The sequence below is a fragment of the Sturnira hondurensis genome, unplaced genomic scaffold, assembly GCF_014824575.4.
Source record: "Sturnira hondurensis isolate 20B ecotype Veracruz unplaced genomic scaffold, ASM1482457v3 Scaffold0021143, whole genome shotgun sequence".
Taxonomy (NCBI): Eukaryota; Metazoa; Chordata; class Mammalia; order Chiroptera; family Phyllostomidae; genus Sturnira; species Sturnira hondurensis.
In genome coordinates, this window is record NW_028093774.1 from 18,945,158 (window position 1) to 18,965,017 (window position 19,860).

General features: G+C 51.1%; 1 long non-coding RNA gene across 1 annotated transcript; it reads right to left on the bottom strand.

Moving 5' to 3' along the window:
- Positions 1-7,378: 7,378 nt before the first annotated feature.
- LOC118976889 (uncharacterized) lies at positions 7,379-9,079 on the bottom strand. Its single transcript, XR_005064366.1, has 3 exons — positions 8,716-9,079; positions 8,224-8,336; positions 7,379-7,465 (listed from the first exon to the last, which is right to left on the bottom strand). It is a non-coding gene; the product is annotated as an uncharacterized LOC118976889 (long non-coding RNA).
- Positions 9,080-19,860: the final 10,781 nt, after the last annotated feature.

Below are 19,860 nucleotides of genomic sequence, written 5' to 3' on the forward strand. Positions count from 1 at the left end.
CACATGTACATGTGTGCAATAAAGGCCGCTGGGAGTGAAAATTTGATTGTGGTAGTGGTGGAAGAAGTTAAAAATTCATTGAGAACGTGTTCCCCTATCCTCCTCAAGTCCTTAGAGACATACCGAGTGAGATGTCACCCAGGGGTTTGGGACAGAGTGGGGATCCAGTGAGACTGATGGCGCCCCCCCCCCCCCCCCCCGCCCGCCGGCTGACACTGTGAGGCTAGGAAGGCTGATGAATTCAGGGAGAACTAGCCAGGTATGGCCAGTGGGGACTGCCCCACACAGTCTGAGGAGCTTTTTCTGTTTCCACTGCAATGGCCTCCCCTTAGAGGTCAGGACTCCATACCTAACCTGGAGCAGAAGGGCCCGGAGCGGGTCTGTAGGGTACCTGGTAGGTGGGAGAACCAGGCGAGCCTGGCATACCTCAGGAGCATGGCCAGGTCCCTTCCAAATGAACCAGGCGAGTGACAGCCCATGTTAGAAATGATGAGGTTTCCCTTGCAATGACATGATTATTGGTGGTGACTTTCAACTCCCCCCAAGTGACAGAGTCCTCCAGACTCACTCCCAGGATTTCTACTCTCTGGTTTAGGAAGATGGAGTAGAGAAGACTTCCTTGTTACAGATAAGGAAATGGAAGCTCAGAGGCATCACATACCCTGTCCAAGGTCACTCCACGTATTACAGGTCAGAGACGCAAGGAACTTGGATCACTTCCATGTCAGACGCAGTTTCTGGGGCAGTCTCTGAGCTTGAACTCATGCCTAATTGGCTCCAAACACCTAGCTTACCTGTCGCTCATTTTGCATCCCTCACAAAGCCTGGCACATTGCCAGGTGGGTGACACCTGGTGGGCACTCTGTGAATTTGGGGTCAAGCTACCAAGCAAGGATCTCCCTGCATCACCTCAGGTCCCCCACCCCGAGCTGGCAGGCCTGCACCTTTGCTCCCTGCCAGCAGGGGGCGCGCGCACATTTTTTTTCTAGTGGACTTCTCACCAACCTCCCAGCCCTTTTCCCCTTTTCTCCCCTCCTGAGATTGAGCATGTGTTAGGTATACAGGGGCCCTACTCCAACCAGCCTGTTTAATGTCAGGAGCCTTCCAACTGGGCGGTCTTCCCCAGCAGGCAGCCCTCTGGCAATGCCTGAGATCTAATACTTACTGAGTGCTCCCTATACCAGGCACCAGCTAGGCACTCGACGAGCATTATCTCATTTCATCATTTGAGGTACTAACATGATCACTTGTACCATGGAGAACACTAAGGTACTGTTTTTACCTCATTTTAAAAATGAGAATACTGAGGTTCAGAGCTGTTAAGCGGCTTGTCACCCCCACCCTTAAGACCTCGCCTTTCTGTCCCCTGGTGGTGGGCACGGGCAGGGGGCAGCTTGCCCAGGCCTGGGCCTCCAGAGAGGGCCAGGTCGGAAAGAACCCTTCCAAGAAGAGGAATGGTTTGTACCCACCCCAGTTCTGCCCAGGCTCCTGCCTCCTCATGTGTTGTCACTGTTCCCCAGCGCTCCGGGCAGGCCCCTTGACCCGCCAGCTTTTTACTGCTCACGTGGGCACCCGGGGACACTTCCTCCTGGTGGCAGTTCCAGCCACCCGGCATATACTTGGAAGTGTCCTGGGTGGTGACGTGGGTGGTGGTAGGGAGGTGAGGGCTGGCCCCGTGGGAGGGGAGAAGATACCACAGCGTGTCACAGTAGAACCAGCTAGCCCACCCCTCTGCCATTTTACCTGTAAGGAAACAAACCCGGACAGGAGAGGCCACTGGCCTAAGGTCACTTAGCCTGTGACGGCAGAGCCAGGCTGGAGCCCAGGACCCTGAGCTGACAGTCTTTCTTCAGGCTTTAGTTGATTATGTTCTCTGGGGCCCAGAATCATCTCCTTCCCGGCTCCCAATTTCCCACCACACCCTGGCCGTGTCTGCTCTTGCCCTTCCCATTCCAGGGACAGCCTCTTGCCCCTCTGCCATGGCTGGTTTCTCTCCCTGCATCAGAGCCGCTGGCTCCTGTTAACCGGTTTGTAGCCCGTGGATTCTATTCTGGGTGGACTTAACTTCCCAGCTGATCTTGGAGACAGTGCCCTGGGGGGGGGGGGGGAAGGCTGTACAATGGAGAGGGTCCTGGGTCGGGTGCTCCTGAATCAGAACCTGGCTGGGCCACTAACTCACAGGGTGTCTCAGGGAGGTCACTTCACTTCTCTGGGCCTCAGTGTCCCCTCTGGTCTAGATCAGGGCTTTCAGAGTCTGTCCAGGGAGAACATCTCTGGCCAGCATGGACAGGGCTCTGCCCCTGGCCCTGCCCTGGATTCAGCTATAGTAGTCCCATATTTTTATTTCTTTCTTAAATACTTGGGCATCAGGGTGGGAGGAGACGGGGTGGGAGGTTCTGAGGCTGAAAGAAATTTGAAAAACATTTTGAGAAAAACCTTTGTACTCTTAATCTTGTTTTTCTTCATATCCTTCTCATTCTCGGTCCCTAGCAGGAATATGGCATCTTGCATAGAGTATTTTGAATCCATATCTGGTGGACAGAATTGAATTTTGGTGTTGAGTCTGGCCAGGCAGGGGTCGGACATGCAGGAAGTAAATGGCCTGGAGCAGGCTTCTAATGTGAAGTGGACCTTTGGAAGGGGACTGAGGCCGCCTAGACACTGCAGCTTCTGCTTGCTCCTCACCTCCTCCGGGTTCCCTCCCGGCTTGCCCCGGGGAAGTGAGGCTGCCTCTCTCACAACCCTGCCACGGGGGCCACATTGTCCTCGCACAAACCCTGTTCCATCCCCTGCTGCCAGGGCCGCCCACGCGCTGGGCGGACGTGAGTCTGGCAGACGCTGGTGTGGCTGAGCTTTCCTGGAACTGGTTCAGGAGGGCCGTGGGGCTGGCATGGAGGGAAGTTCTGTGGCCTGGTCAGCAGACCAAAAGCTAGGCGGCCTGCCAGGGCCCAGGGCCCCCAAATGCAGGCCTTCCCAAGCTGCAGATGGCTACGACGGAGCTTGTCTGGGAAGGGACAGATTTTGTGCTTTTTTGTCAGTTGCAGGCCCTGTTAGTTCTGCTTCCAAATCTTGGCTCCTCCTGGAGCTACAAATTACACTCTAGCCTTCATCCTGTAGCAGGGCTTCCATGCCCCAGGGTAATCAGGGACCACCCCGATTGGGCAATGCGGCTGCCCACAATTAGAAAAGCCTGTGTCTCACAGTGTTTAACTCTGACCCAGGTAAGAAAAGGCACGGGAAGTAACAAAGGAGAACCAATGTTACAACCTCAGTAAGTTTCATCAGACACTTATTAACACGCTGTTTGAATTTCCTTGCCATCGTCATCTTCGTTGTTATTCTAGCACCCACCCACCTCTGAACTGCTCTAAAGTTTACTTTATTATTATCTGCCTCATTCTTTGGGTCACTCATCACAGTTATTCACACATTCACCTCAGATTGCCTCAACGGGAATGTCTTTAATCTTTAAGAAACTACTACATGCTGGGCACCATTAGGAACTTTGCAAACTTTGTTTATTTAGTCATCACAGTGACCCTGTGAAGTGTGCTTTGGGTTGCAAGTAACAACCTCGGTTCTGTTGGATTGAGCCAGTGGTTCCTCACTGAACAGTGAGGGAATTGATGGCCTTGGGAAATACTCCAGAAGTGGATGGCTCCAAGGCATGAAAACCCAACTGCTAAGTTGTGCCACCAGGACCCAGGCTCTTGCCACCTTTCCATTCTATCATCTCTGGTGTATTGGCTTGATTCTCTGAGTAGCTGTCTTCATCACATCAGAATGGCTGCTGTGGCTCCAGTCATCATTTCAGACATAACAGGCAGCTGCTGAAGGACAACTGTTTCTCTCATGTTTTAAGAGCAAGAGAATATTTCCTTCACACACCCGCCATAAAGATCCCTGCTGGGTCTCACTGACTGAAACCGGGCCCCATATTGATGCAAACATGAATCACTGGTGAGGGAAACATGGGATATTAGGATTAGTCTGATGTCATTAGGCTTTCTCCCACCCCACTTTCGGAACCTGGACTTCTGAGAAACATTTCAGGGCACTAGGAAGGAAGCAATAGCAACAATTAGTTGGCGATCAGAAATGTCTCCCATACCGGTAATTACTTTTTATCACCATTTTACAGATGGAAAAACTGAGATTAAGAGAAATGAAGTCATGCCTTAAAGTGACCGTCAGATGCCACGTTAGTATTTGCACCCCAAACTCTTTTAACTCCAAAGCCCTGACTCTTTCTACTATGGAATGTACCAAGAACTATTCTCTCTCTGCTTATGAATAAGAAAGATTCTTATATCCACACCTACCCCAGACTCTTGCTGGAACAGGGAAGGTATAAATAATATACACATACACTCACATAATATTTTATTGCCAATAAAATTACATCAGAAGAATTTATATGGAGGTGCCTTCATTTGACTCGCGTTTATTTAGGGCCCACTGGGTGACTTTTGGGGATAGAAGGTAAGCCCGAGCCTTGAACTAGGACACGTCGCCAAGGGGGAGGCCGCGTGCACGGGGAACCACAACTCTTCGTGACACACGCAGATGGCCCTGGGGTGAGACATGTCAGACACCGGGTTCACGGGAAAGGCGAAGACTGAGGTGGGATTTAGAAGACACACAGAAGCTGGTTCAAGGAAGAGGGGAAACATTCTTGCTAGACAGAGAAAAGGACCCTGCAAAGGCACGGGCTTAAAAGCTCATGTGGCGTTCGCGGAACAAAGAGGGATTTCATGCGGTCAGAAAGGAATTGAGGGGCAGGAAAAGGCAGAGAGAGGGGTTGGAGGGGTTTCCCAAGGGCCCTGTGTCCAAGTGAAGGAGTTTGTCTTGATTTCGGTTCAGTGCCTGGAAGATTTTTAGGCAGGGCTGTAAACTGATCAGACTGGAGTGGTTTTGAAAACTCAAACCCTAATGAACCCGAGTGAGTGGGAGCGTGCGCGGGCCGTGCAGAAGGAAGGAAGGGGTGGCTCGGGCACAGGTGTGCACTCCAGGTGTGCAGATTCCGGCACAAGTTAAGAGAAGCCACCAAGCATGGATTAGGAGCTACTCTCCCTGGCGTCGGCAGCGTGCGAGGTCAAGTGGGGACCGCGTGCCTGTGCAGGGATGAGCAGGCCTTCGGGGTTCGAGAAGACTCAGAGAGACGGATAACGACTAATGTATCCACACGGAACAAGCACACTGACTCTGAGGTGATGATTATTATCTTCATTTTATTTATTTACTTTTAGACAGAGGGGAAGGGAGGGAGAAAGAGTGGGAAAGATGTGCGGGTGCCTCTCGCATGCCCCCACTGGGGATCTGGCCGGCGACCCAGACATGTGTCCTGACTGGGAATTGAATCAGTGACCCTTTGATTCGAAGGCCACTGAGCCACACCAGCCAGGGCTGAGATTATTATTAAAAGCTAGCATCGACCGGGTGTTGACTACATTCTAGGCACTGTGCTAAGTACTCTATGAGCATTACCTTATTTCATTCTTACATCTCGTGAGGAAGATTTAAACTAAACTGTGTGAAATTGCAAATAAGTGATGTATTTAATTTAGAAAAACAGATCAAGAAACCTGGAGGTTGGCAAAGGTCACATAGTCACATGTAGCAGACTTAGGACTGGAACCCACGTCTGTCCGGTAAGGACTTTACAGTAAGGCAACCTTGAGTTCTAACTGCAGCCACCCCTTACGAGCTGTGTGTCCTGAGACAAGTTACTTAACCTCTCTGAGCTTCCGTTTCTTCATCTATAAAATGGGGATAATAACTGAACCCCCTTCATTAGGTGCGGATTCAAAGAGAGACTGCACAAAGCCAGATGCAGAAGAGGTGTCCAACGACTGTTAGCTGCGCTTGTCTTCACGGCTATTCCTATTCCCAAGCCTGGGCTGTTAAGCCACCTCCCAGCCTGTTGTGGGGGAGATGCCTTCCGGAGTCAGTGTGTCCCCTGGACGGAAAGGGAAAAAGATTGTACTACAGGAAATGTGACCAGTTCCAGTGTTACTGGTAGAGTCTTCAAACTCACGGGGTGAGGGGAGCCAGGAGCTGTGCCTCTCGTTTCCAGAACCACAGGCCCCTTCCTGGTCCTTCCTCTCTTGAGGTCTGGGGTCCTTGCGGCCACAGGGGATTGTCCCAGGAGGAAGCTGCCTTTCCCACTGCAGAATGTGGCTGGGGTCACTCTGCTCTCCCTCAGGGTGGCCTTCCTAGGAGCTGTTTCTGCCTCCTTCTCTCAGGAACCACCCTGAATAAGAGAGTATTTCCCGGAAATCCCAGCTGCCTTTGCTTTCGAGAACCACCTTGATCAGTGAGGGGTCCTGGCAGTCCCCACTGCCCTCAGGCCTCATGTGTGCTTTCTGACACATGTGTGTTTGCAGCTGTCTGTATGTGTGCTTCCAGGCCTAAGTGGAACTGGGCTGGCATGGGCTGGGGGTTGGCAGCTTCTCGGCAGCAACATGTCCAGGACACCTTTCCCCCATTACATTCCATGCTTGGGTGGGGTGCCTGCCTGCTGGGTGAGCATTGACTCTCTGCACCTTGCCATCTAAATCTTAGGGTGTTCTTTGGGCAGAAATTACAAGTGCCGCTAGTTTGAGAATGACGTTCAAACCCTGGCCTCCAGCTGTTCTCAACATATCTCTCTCCTGGAGAGGGATGGGGGTGCTTCAACTCAGACTGATACGGAGGCAGCTGCACTAATAAAAGGCTGAAAGAGGTCGAGAACAGGCGGGCCAGCTGAACCACACCTTTGTTTCAGCGTTTTTTTGGATGTGCACAGATCTTTCCGGCACTGTCTGCCCTTTTGCTTAGCTGGACTCTTGCACAAGACCTGGCTGCCCTCAGCTCAGTCTCTCTGAAAAACATGTTCGGCCCCCTCCAGAGAAACTCAAAACACAGACACTCCTTATGCATTTTCCTGGAAACATTCTATAGCTCCAGCCTGGGAAAGCTTCCAAAAGTTTTGGAGAACCAAAGATAACAAAGAGAGAGAGAGCGTGCGGTGCGAGAGGAGAGAAGCGTGGGCGAATGCTCCTGTTGGTTAATGTTCAAGGGAACAGACTTGGATTGTAGGGAAAGGAAAAAGGAAGGCTTTCCCAGGTCAATTTAAACATTTGTGCTGTTTGTGTTAAAGGCAATTTCAAAATATTTGGCCTCCCCAAAGCAAATTTTTGGAATCTACCCAGAGGGCAAAAACTTACCCTTCCCTCCTCAACCTGGAAGTTTTCACACCAGAGGCCCCACTCATTCCTGAGCTCTGGCTTTTAGAAAGGACTTTCCCAGCCTTCCAAGAGTCCCTGCCCTCCCTCACCCTGCTGACCCAGAAGGAGTTATTTTTGCTCCACCCCGAAGCAGCTGCATTCCAGCTGTGGCGCTATTATGAAACATTCAGGAATGCCCTGGCTGGAAAGGTAAATGAGGAGTGTGTCCTAACGACACCTGAATGCTGGCAAAAAATCTGCAAACAGAGAAGCACAACGAATAGATTCTTGACTTCGGGTTCCTTTTATAAATCTGTGCAGAAGAGCCAGCTGTGAGCTTACAGAGAGTTTTTAATGGTTTCACAGACAGAAGTGCTGACCAGACTGACACCCCTTACTGTGAAATGCAAGAAACGAAATTCGAACATATTTGTGAAGAGTCAAAAATATTTTCACCTGCTCATGAGCTCTCATCTTTTTAATTAAAGGCATCAACTTGCTCAAAACAAGTCTTTGGAAGAACAAAGTAAACAGAACCTTAATTTAGGAGTTTGCCAATTGATCTTGACTACTGTAAGCAGGTTACAGCAGACGATGTGGGTTTCTTGGGAGGATCCCATCCCTTCCAAAGGGGCTGCTTTTGCCTGAGGACTCAGGTGGAAAGGGGGCCTTAGAGACCAACAAAGATCCTTTAAATACACAGAGGTTGGCCAGACAGGGCAGGCCAGAGCAAATGGCTTCTTATGCAGCTGAACGGCACCCCGTGCCCCGCCCCCCACCGCAGCTGTCAGAACAACTGCCACCAAACCCCTTGGATTGCCAGAGTGCTGCAGCGCGAACTGGGGCCTCTCCCCTCAGTCTCTCCACCATCATGTCATCTCCTGAGCCTGTACCGGGGACCTCAGGCTAATGACAGCCCATCTCACGATCTAGGTTTAGACCAGCTGGCAGCAGCTGCCTAGCTACACTCTCTCTTATCCAAACTGCTAATTCCCTGGGTCCTGGGATTCTGCACCTTTTCACCAGCATCATCGGCCACCAAGCAACAATGAACAGCCATGGGAATTCTTTGAGAAGCCAAGTATCCAGGGTGAGGCACTCCATGAAGTCCTCCATCAATTCCCGGTGCTGAAAGCGGATATGGAAATTTAGTAGGAAAGCTGGTGGCCTGGGACCCAGGGGGCCACTAAGCTATTGTGAAAGCTTTCCTCTCCCCACTTCTTCCTGCTCCTGCTGTCCCACTTCAAACACTCCCTACCATCCACCTTTTAACACCTCCAAGGCCACCACTGCCACCCCCCTCTCACCACTGGCTCAACAACCCGCTTCTCACCCAGGTCCTTTCAGAGCCAAAGTGTGTCTTGTTGCCATGGAGAGTGCCTGTTCCCCCCACCCAAGCCCCTACTTTTGGGGGCTTTGAGACCCTAGGAGGAAAGTACCAGAAAAGCCCCAAGCATTGTCCCCCCTGAAAACAATGGCTCCCAGGGTCTGTGCCAGACACACTCACAGCACCCGAAATAGACCCATTGTCTTCTTGTGCAATATCCAGGAATCTGGTGAAACTCATCATTTTTCAGGTTACCGATAAATGCAAGTTTGGAAACTGAAACAGGAAGGAACACAGGCTGAGAAGGCTTTTATCCAGCCCACAGCATTTCTCTCTCCAGATGCAATATTGTTTTCTCGTTTCGTTTTGTTTTGTTTTTCAGCCATACTTTGATAGGGTTAAAATTAGCTGGCAGCATTCTGGTCACATGCTAGACAGCAAAACAAAAGGGAGCTGTTCCGAGGCAGCTCCTGAAGCAGCCCCGCAGACCTTACTAATCCATGGGCTTCTGGGAGCTGCCTCTTCAGGCCCGGGTGCAGAGGGGCCACCCCGGCGACGCCCCTCTGATGCCTGTCTGCCGTGACAGGGCAGAACATGGGCAGTGTCCAGGCAGTTTGGAATCTCGGGGCTTGCCTCCATCTGGGAAGGCACTCGAGAGCCCCAGAATGGTTTTTGCAAATCCCATTTGGAAGAAGAAGGCTGGGGAAAAGGAAGAACTTTCGAAGCCAACAAATAAGCACATACCACAAGGACACGGAGAGACAGAGGAAGGGTGGGGTCTGAAATGTGAACAGAGGCATCACCTTCTGGGGGAAGGGGCTGCTCTTGCCATGGTTAAAATGGAAAACCCTGCGTCTGTGCTATGTGCAGGCAGCTCTGCCCATAGATTCTTTATCTCTGGACCCTGATAATAAAGGGTTCCTCGTGACCTGCTTTGTTCTTCTGGTTTAAAACTGTCACTCGAAGGCCGGGATAAAAGATACAGCCTCTGATTCATGCATGCAGTCAGGAAACATCCCTTGCTCAGTACAGAAACATGTCGGTCAACCTGGGAAAGGGATCACCACCACAAAATATGCCTGGGCTTGCCAAAGCTTAGCAGCTTTGAGAGCCAAAAACCCAGCTGCCTGGATTGTCTGGGGAAGGTGGGGTCTGGGGTGGAGGTGGGAGGAGGGATTGGGAGAAAGAGGGACTTTTGCAATCACCTGACTTCTGCCCCCAAATCTGTCCTGTTTAATTCCAAGCCGCACCCATCTCCAAATATCTCAAGGGTAAATTGGTCCTAAAAATCGCATAGAACACGACCCCTTCCAACTCTGTGCCTGCTGGCAAGGTGAAGCAGATGGCTTTTATTGATAAATTTATTTATTTACTTGAAGTCAGGACATGCCAGCGAGACAGAGTGCGGGTGACTCTGGACAAAATTGCCGTGATGATCCCAAGCAGACACCCAGAGAGAGTCCAGCTGAAACAAAGTGCAGGTAAGCCCCAGGACCCTGGGGCAGCCTCCAGCTCAGTGCTGTCTGGCCTCCATAGCAGCCGTGCACTCAGAAAGAAATCCCTCGGTTGGTCCAACATTCTGTGACACTCAAAGGTTTGTGTAAGCTATGTAGCACCCGTTTTCTCAAAAGGGGTCCATAAACCGAGCAGGCCTCTGACTCGGATCTCATCCTGAAGCCCTCATTATACCGACAGGCCCAAACAGAAATCCCCCCTGCCTTAGCGCCTGGCACATAAAGTCCTCTTTAATAAACATACACCATTTTCTAGTGGAACAGCCTCAAGGTGTTAAAAGTACATAAAGGTCTGAAAGCCGAAGCCCTAGATAAACAGTGAGCTGAAATATATTTAGCAGAAAATATTGAAAGCCACAGGAAAAATATGTTCTCTTCCTGGGATGTTAACAAAGGTCTAGGTTCAGGAAAGCTCCAGGAAACGGCGAGCTGGGTCAAGAAGGAATGCTGTTCAATGTAAATAAATCACTAAACCTCTTTGGCCTCCATAGGCCTTGGCTGGAACAGACTATTTCATTTTTTCCCCATTAAACAGGCCACCCGGAGAGTTGGCATTATAGACCTGAACATGTACCAAATCTGAATGTGCTATTTTGTTTCTGTACATTGAATCAGACTGTGTTTCAAACAGCAGCTTGTGCAAAATAGGAGGCCGGCCGGCCAGACTGGCGCAACCTCACACCCAGCATAAATGATAGACCTGTTTCACCTCGGATCACCCAGTGTCTTGTCTCCAGAAACATACCCTCTGTTGTTGCTGCCGGGGTGATGTCATGCTCATTCTCAAGCCTGAGGCTCCAAAGGGCTCGGGTGCCTCTACTGCAATAAGATGCCTTCAGAAAGACCCAGATTTCCTGTGGTCTCAGGGCAGGGAGGGAGAGTACCAGGAGAGGACCGGCAGCCACGCTCCCCAAGATGGATGCTGCGTGATGTCAGTGGCTGGCTAAAATTTCTGGCATCCTTGCAGTTCTAAGTTGCCAGCAAAATATTATTAAAAAGATAAAATACACGCAAACTGTGCAGAATGTAGGGCTCCTGTGTTTACATCCGGGTTTTGATGACTCAAAGACTTACACTTGGACTTGCTGAAAAGCTCTATTAAAAACACAGCTTTGTGAAAGCCCCCAGGGAGCAGGAAGCAGGGCTGCGGAGGGCTTGTGATTGTCTGGGGGGTGTGTGGGGGGGGGCGTTTTGGTGACCTGCCCCAACAGGGTGCTTAGTCCTGTGGTCCCGGCTGGCACTGAAGAATCGGGAACCGCTTAGAGGTTAACCCTCTTCTCCGCTTCGGAACCAGGGAGAGGAGGGTTAACCTTTTTCCAGAACATTTATTTCACCATCTCACTGACTAGGAGGAGGAGGGGCGGGAGAGAGTGAGAGCCTGCCGCGCAGAGAGGCTGCGGATCACAAGGCCACTCTGATAGCCTCCTGTCCCCATGGCAACCGCAACGGCATTTATCAGTTCCTTCTGCGCACAGGCACAGCAAATCTGCATTGCACATGGCAGGCTTCCAGCATTTCAAATGAAAGAGCACTTTGAACGGCTGCCAAGTTTGGAAGGAGCAGAACTGTCAGGGCTGCTTAAAGCTGGCAGTTTATACTGGGGAGGCTTTCACTTCCCAGAATCCTCTGGGCCTGGCGAGCTGCCAGGTACTTAGCGGAAGCTAAAAAGTAACTCGCTCCGCTCCCTCCTCTCCCCTCCCCTCCTCCCTTGCCCCTGCTCTCGCTACCGCCACCCCCCCACCCCCACCACGCCATTCACCGCAGTGCTCTCAAAAATTTCCACATGTCCTGTGTCACCAGTGCAGACGGTACAATGAAAACCAGAACCCTGGCTCCCCATGCCCGGGCTTTTATTAATAGGGGGCGGGGTTGGGGGGGGCAGGTTGGAATCTGACGCTGACAGCCGGGGCACCGGGTCTCTACTGTACCTGCCACAACCACAGGGTGTGAACGTGTGTGTGTGTGTGTGTGTGCGCGCGCGCGCGCCTTGCAGCCTCAAAAATACATGAATAAAAATAGAAGTGAAAGGAGCTTCAGTGCAGACACCCAGAGTACAGGGTTGCTGCTAGGGTGGATTTCAGTTGGGTGTTTGGAGCTTCATTTAGGGTAAGGAATGGAGGTTATGCAGGCGGCGTGGTTCAGACGCAGCCTTGCCAAGAGCCTTGGGGAAGAGGGTTGTTATTGAGAACCCAACCAGTGTTGCGAGCTTTTCTCCTATCTCTCGGGTGTTGATGAAACCTCTGAGGCCACGGATGGGGAGGGAGTCCGACGATGGTTTTCAATGGAAAGTTTACCAGATAACTTCTGATTGTCGCGCTGTCACACACAGCCCAGAGCACAAGGGCTTCTGCTAGCAGAAACTGGAAATTGGCACCGTGTTCACTGTGCTGAATTTTTTTAAAAAAATTATAATCTACACTGAGATCAAGGGCCCGGGCTTCATTTTCCAGCACAAATAGAACGAAAATTGTCTGCCGCTTAGGCAGTTGGACAGAGTTCAGGAAAACTATGTCTGGCATTAATTCCAAAGTGGAGGTTTTGGTTCAAGCGAGGCCCATTAATTTCAGTAAACTGTTTTCACTAGTCCAGTCCCTGCTGTGCAAGAACTATTTATTACCTTTCGCTAACTTGATGTCTGCAGGGATGTAAAGTAAAGGGGGGGAAATCCAGGGTGGAGATATCTAAATCTTGGATCAAACGGGTTTTGCCCCTTCCCTTTGGGGGCTGTGTTTTATGAGGCATTTTCTATCTGCGTTTTTTATTTAGCAGCCCCCATTTTTGTTTTTGTTTTTTAAATCCATCTTGCACAATGAATTAGAGGGGGGGAAATCCTGATGGAGAGGAAACTAGCAAGAGCAAACACCTATCTCCTGCCTCCTTCGGAAGGGCACCTCCCAGACACAGGAGTGTTTTGTGTGCCTGTCCCCGGCTTCCAGGCTGCGGGTCCAATGCAAAGCCCTGACATGATTCACCCTGATGATCCCGTCTAAAATACACCAAGACAGTCAATTTTGGCATTTGTTCTCCCTTAGGAATTTTACTAGCTGCCTTAGAAAAGCACATAAATTGCTTCCCCCTCCCTCTCTTTTTTCCATGCCTCCTCTCTTCATCCCCACCCCACCCCCATTCCATCTTGATGTCATTTCAAAGGGAAGGATGAAAAGGGGGGATTTGTCAGGCGGTCAGGTTTGTGAATGTGTCTTTCTAGACCCCAACACACACAGGCATACACAGGCACACAGAGACACACACAGACACACACACACCCCAGTTGAGAATGAGAATGTTAATCAGAATTAAAAGCCAGTCAGTATTATTAAAGCATCAAACACGCAGACTTAGGAAGAGGAGGGGTGGGGTGGGGTAGGGCGGGGCGGGGCAGGGGCAGGGGGAGTGGGAATGAAATATAATTCCATTCTCTGCCTGATTTACTAAAAGAAAGGAGGGGAAAGGGAACACCAATTTGGTCAGCTTGTCAAATGTCGGAATTATTGGTCTTTCCTTTTAACTACCCCTCCGCCCGCCCCAACACAGTCAAGTTTTGTGCCTTTCCCAACTGTGATTAATCTCTGGCAGAGGCTAGAAACAGGAGTAGGATTCTTGGCTGCCCATTCTGATAAACAATCTGTTCTTGGGAAGAGTAGGTGAAGGGGGCGTCAGGGGGTGTGTTGCGGGGGGCGGGTAATCTGCGGGCGTTGTGGGGGAGGGGAAGAGGAGGGAGGGTGCCCGAGGCCAGCCCACCTAACCCTAGCGGAGGCCCGCCCTCCCGGAAAATGCAAGAGCCCTTCCTTTGGTGCGCGTGGTTTGGGGTGGGTCAGGTTTCCTGCCCTTAAGAATGCGAACAGACAGTGGATTCATTCTTGCTGCCAGTTCACAGCGTCCAGGAAACGTCAGAGGGACTACGAGGACTGGGGGAGGGAGAGGAAAGGGGAGTGGAGAGGTGAAGAGCCCGCTTGCCTGGAGGAGGCCTCGCACCCTTTTGAACGCCCAGGGGGCTACAGACCCGGGGCTCGGGTGCGGAGACTGCTTGCCTGGGTAAACCGAGGCAGCGGCAGGCAAGGTTGGGTGGAGCGGTGGTGTTAGGAAGTATCGTAAAGCGGAACAGGGAACGCTAGACGATGTCCAAAACAAAAGGAAGGACTATCTTGCGGCGTCGGAGGTCGCTGGTATCCAAACTGTGTAGGCAACAAAGCGGGCTGTGGATTTTGCTGTGGGTTTATTGTGTGGGCAGCCAGGCGGAAAGCGACAATGTGAAAAAGTGGGGAGGGGTTGAAGGGAAATCAGTGCTGAGAAGGCTGCGCATGGCTGGGAAATGTCACCAAGGAGAGTGCAGTGGCACCGAATAAAAGATGAATAATCGGCTACCTTTTGGAAAGGGAATGTAAAGATATTAATAAAGGCAAGAACCCGGCTTCTTCTCAGTCTGAAAAGCAAATCCATTCCTCACCTTCTGCCTCTCTTCCCCACCCAACAACCCCCCACCAACACCCCCCCCCCGCCCCCGCCCTCTTGTCTACCTTGAATCCAAGAAGCTTAGGCTGGGCTCTTGCTTTCCTCTAGATTTAATTACAAGAAAATGCTGAACAAAAACCTGTAATTACACCCTTAGTCCCTGCCACTCAGGCGAAGCGCACTTCCTGCCTAGTTTTGTTTTTTAAAGAAGAGGTCATTGCCTCTTTTCTTTCTGAATTGACCAAAACAAACAAAAAAAAGTGAAAGCCCCAAATACATCCGACTGTTTCCAAGCTTCAGCACCCCCAGGGATCTGGGGACAGAAAGTCCTGTCCCTCTAGGAGGGATGAGAAGACAGCCTAACCTGCTGCTGTCTCACTCTGGCACTTAAGTCCAGAGTCGCCACTGACTCTTTGTCTGTCAGCCTAGAGGAACAGAGGTGCTGGGCGGGCCACCTCAGGAAGAAACCTGCTAAGAGCAAGATGAAGAGTGTGGACAGGCCTCGCTTCCCAGCTATTTTTAGATCCAGAAGGGCTTAGTGCTGGGGAAGAGGTGCTTTACAGTGGCTCGGCTTGCTGAAGCCCTAGGCATTAACATACAGACTTTCACAGTAAGCCCCTGAAGTAGGGAGAATAGGCTTTAATATCAGTGCTTGACAGGTGAGGAAACTGAGGCCCAGCGGGAACGAGCAGATGGCTCTCAGTCAGTCCTCTGGCTGGTGAGAGTGTTGAACAAGCACCGCCTCTAATGACTGTGGGGCTATTGCATCAGGAAACTAGGGCACCGAGGGGGAAGTGGAAGCTTCTAGATTTTGGGCTGGAGCTAATCGGGTTTAGTTGATGGTTAAATCCCCAGGACTGAGAAAGTGCTTGCTAAATAAATGGTTGAATAACTGAATGAATGGCAAACGAAAAGGCTCAAGCTAAGGAGTCGGGAATGGAAACCCAACAGGCCATCTGGCAGCTGAGTTTCAGCTTTGAAACAATATGTAAGTGACGAGAATAGTTTCACACCCTCTACGGACACACACATCCGACTTGGGTCCTCTGGGTCTGGCCAGAGAGGGAAATTCAAGTTAAAGCATGGTGGTCTTCTAGATGAGTCAGGGTTGGGAGCCCCCGGCTCCCTCTATTTCTAGCTCCAGTGACAGGTTGACCAGGTTTGACTGTCTGGGTTGTAGGGCCCCCATAGGCTAGACATGCTTTGAGGGCAGCAGCCTGCCATGGTCATCAAGCGGACCCCAGCTCAAGTGTAGAAGGGTACCTACCAGGGGGCCGTGCACATGGCAGGTGCGGCCTCAGTGAGGCGAGAACAGAGGGTTGTTACCTGTATGATATGAACTGCGGGTCTGAGAAGAGCTCCTTCCACCATAACACATGCCCTGTCCACGTTCTCCTACCCCTTCATCATCTAGCCTGAGGTCCTTCTGAGGTGCGGACATTTAAAATGCAGCCATCCCCAGTAAGGGCAGCTCACTAAAGCTCCTAAATACTTCAGTGTGTTCTAGAGCTTCATATTTCCCTCCATCACCTCTGCCTAAAGCCAGGGCATACAAAACCCAGGGAGAGAGAGAAGTCTCAGGGGACGCCAGGGAAGCATGGCCACACAATTTTGCTCAAAGCTAAATGATGACTGATTTTAACTCTAAAATAACTGGTGCTAATTTGTGCATAATCTTACATCTACTGGGACAGTATTGGCATTAATAATCTGTAAACTCCTATAGGGAGAGGCATTGGACTTTGTCATTTTTAAAGATTTTTTACTGATTTTTTTTTTCTAAGAGAGAAAGAGAAACATCAATTTGCTATTCCACTTATTGGTACATCCATCGGTTGATTCTTATATGTGCCCTGACTGGGGATAGAACCCATGACCTTGGTGTATTGGGGTGATGCTCCAGCCAACGGAGCCATGCAACCAGGACCTTTCTTGCCATTTCTTAGAGGCATCGGGGACATATCCACCCCCCATCCCCCCATCCCCACCACCACCAAAAAAGGCCAGCAGCAACTGGTGAGTGAGAAGAAGGAATGCAGGGTTAGAGCCAGGGAGCCTGGTTTCCAGTAATTGTTGACCAGCTCTGGACCTGCTTTCCTCACCTATACAGCAGGGTGATGGAAGTAACACCTACCTCACAGGGCTGCTGTGGGGCTTGGTGAGATAATGTCTGGGAATGCACTGCAGAGCCCGAGACAAATGTTGGTCATTATATTGTTCATAATAATCTTACATTGGAGTAAGTACATTATAACATTTTATCGTTCGCACAGACTAATGAGGCAGGCAAAGGAGGCAGTCGAATTATTCCCATTTTACAGACTAAGGAACTGGAAGTTCAAGTAATTTGCTCAAGGTCAAACAGCTATATAGGGTCAATCAAGTCCAAGTTGAACATCATAATGTAAATATGTATTCAGTCCTAAGTTCCCTCCCTTCCTCCTTTTCTCCTGAGTTTTGGGTTGAACGGCCCAGCAAAGGCAAGTCAAAAATATTTGGAGACCCTGGCCCATCCACCTCAACCAGGGACAGCAGTGATGGCTGCCTATCTCTACCAGACTTGACACAGGAACTGCGAGGTTGTAGGGAGGGCTTCGCATTCTGAGGCCAGGCCTTCTGGCTGCCCCAGCAGGAAAACGCTGGCGACGACGGGTCTCTGTAGCTGGACGGTGGAAATCCCCAGCTCTGGTGCTGGCCGAAGGGAACTCACCCACTGGCACTCCAGCTCGCTGCAGAGGCCCATGCGCATGCAGGGTAGGGTGGAGGGTCCCGGGGTGTGCGCACCTGTGGGCTAGACAGCCCCTTCCAGGCTTTCTGCCCACACTGGTCCTCCAAACCCTCCTTCCCAGCTGCCCCCCTTTTCTTGGGGTGTGCATGTTTGTTTTAACCCAACCGGGGCATTGAATAGCACCCTTGTCTGGGGCTTCCTCCCCGCCCCCCCCCCCCCCAGGCCTGATCCCCGGGAGGCTCATTCCCGGGTTCCTTTATTTTTGGACCTTAAAAAAAAATCAGCTATTGCTGAGGACAGCGCTGGACTCCCCCGTGCCCTGGCATGCTGGCAAGGAAAGGAAACGGGGAGGAGGCAGGAACCAGACACGACTCCCCCCGCCCCGCCCGCCTTTCTTCCCTTCCCTGCTCCCCGCCTCTTCAGGAAGAAAGCATTCAGAGATCTGATCGCTCGCTGCGGCTGCTGTGCCAAGCACCAACCAACCACTAACTAGGTCCTCCCTTTTCCTTCCACCCAATTTTGAACGGAGCGCACAGGGGCCTGCGTGCCCTGGGCTGGGCAGGTCTTGGCGGGCGGCGCAGGGTCCCCTCCCCAGGGTTTCTCAACGAATCATGTTGTTCCTGGGATTTCACGGTCGAGTGGCTCTTGCGTAACCCTACCGCTCAGGACTAATACTTTTTATTTTTAATACCAGAATTAATCCTTTAGGAATCGGCAAATATTTCCGCCACGGAATCGGCCCAGGAGTAAATGTGTAAATTACCATGCCGACTGGATTCCCTCACCCCCACAGCCTCAGGGGGTTCCTGGCACGCTGGGATGGTGGCTCTTGGAGAGGCCGAGGAGCGCCCAACCCAGACTTTTGTTTTCATCTACTCCGAGGTGGCTTTAGCGGGCAGAAGAACCGTGTCCTGCTTACGGCTGGGCTGAGTGTTACCAAAAAAGGGCTTTCTCTTGCTCCAGCGCTTGGCTACGAGCGCTGCAGCGGGGTGACGTGAGGTTCAGACCCGGCCTCCTCAAAGACCCAGCCAGCTGGCTTACAGGGATGCCAGGCCGAAGAGTCCCCCGCCCGACCCATCTCTGCCACAAACCGGCGGGGGCTGGAGGAAAAGAGAGATTGCAGGGCGCTTTGAAGTGAGTGGGTACACTGCGACCTTCTCACCCCTAACGCAGGGCCATGGCTTCCGGAAAGACCAAGTGGAGAGATGACCTTGTGTTCCAGTTATGAGTGGGTTCTCAAATGGCAAGCTGGGGGAAGACACAACCACAGAAAGGAACTTCAGGGAGGACTGCAAGCCTTTTCCCTTTGCCCCAGTGCAGGTGGAGCCTGGCACTGCTCCTCTCCCAGACCCCACCGCCAGATTTGTCCCCCTCTCCCCCCTCCTGGTGTCTTAGCTTGAGCCCCGCTGGTTCTCCCCTGTTCCTGCTGGCGGTACTGTTATATGGGATTCTCCTTCCGGGAAAATCTGTCTCCAAAACATCAATGTTCTGCCTCTCACAATCCAACACATCCCTAAACAGGGCCATCTCAGGCAAGCAGTTCAGACAAAATTTATCACCGTAAATGGTGCCTATTTTTTGAGGGCAGGAAAGGTATCAAGAGAGCGATGCCTTTTAAATTAAAAGAATTAGGAGACTGTAATGGAGGTTTGTTTAAATGCATGTTTATTTCTAACTCAGCATGTCTGAAGACACCCAGCGTGTGTGTATGTGTGTGTGTGTGTGTGTGTGTGTGTGTGTATCTCCTTTAGTAACAGGGAAGACTGAGACAGACAGGAGAGGGAGACATATGTGTGCACATACCAAACATAACACTATGGCAGAATCCAACTTGCTTTTTCTCTAGAAGCCTGGCTAGAGGGTTGGGGCTAAGTCGCTAGTCCTCAGTATTTTTGGTTTAATAAAGGAATGGGCTGGATAAATATTAGTGTAAAGAAACAGACAAATCACCCTAGCCAAAGCGAAGAAGAGCCGTGAGTTTGGGGCTGACAGGGTTGTCATTCCATTTCCCAGCCCTACGTTTTGACTCACTCCAGGGTAGCTCTGGTGGGGGAGGGCTGAAGTCTGGCAGGGGTGAGGCAAGGTTCCTGGAGCGGCTCTTTACAGAGGAATGACTCGCAGAGCCAGCCAGGCCAGGGAAAGTTTATTATTGTTGGGGAGTGCACAGTGAGCTCACTGTTTTGCAAAAACAGAAATCTGGCTGCGTTGAGATGAAAGAGGGGCTCCCTGGGGCTCTTCCTTTCCCCTCTCCCTATCCTTAAAAACTCCCCTTCCTTTGCACCTAGGGCCCCAGAACGAGTGGGGGGTGAGGTGCTGGGGAGTGCTGGATGGGGAGATAGGCTCTGAAGGTCAACTGTCGAAATAAAAATAAATACTTCTTGTTGCTCCAACTGCAAAGTATTACAATTAGTAGTGATAGTGAGGTAATGCTCCTTACATCTTACTTTCACCCGTTCAATAGCTATCGTGCTAACATTAGTAACACTGAGAACTTACTGCCAGTGTCCTGTGAGGCTGCATGCTTTATGGTGTGTTTACCTTACAGTCAGTGGCAGTGGCAGATCCCCAACTTCTGTACATGGAGGAAAGTGGCACCGTTCTGTTTGGAAGGGAAGAATGGGGGTTGTTCAT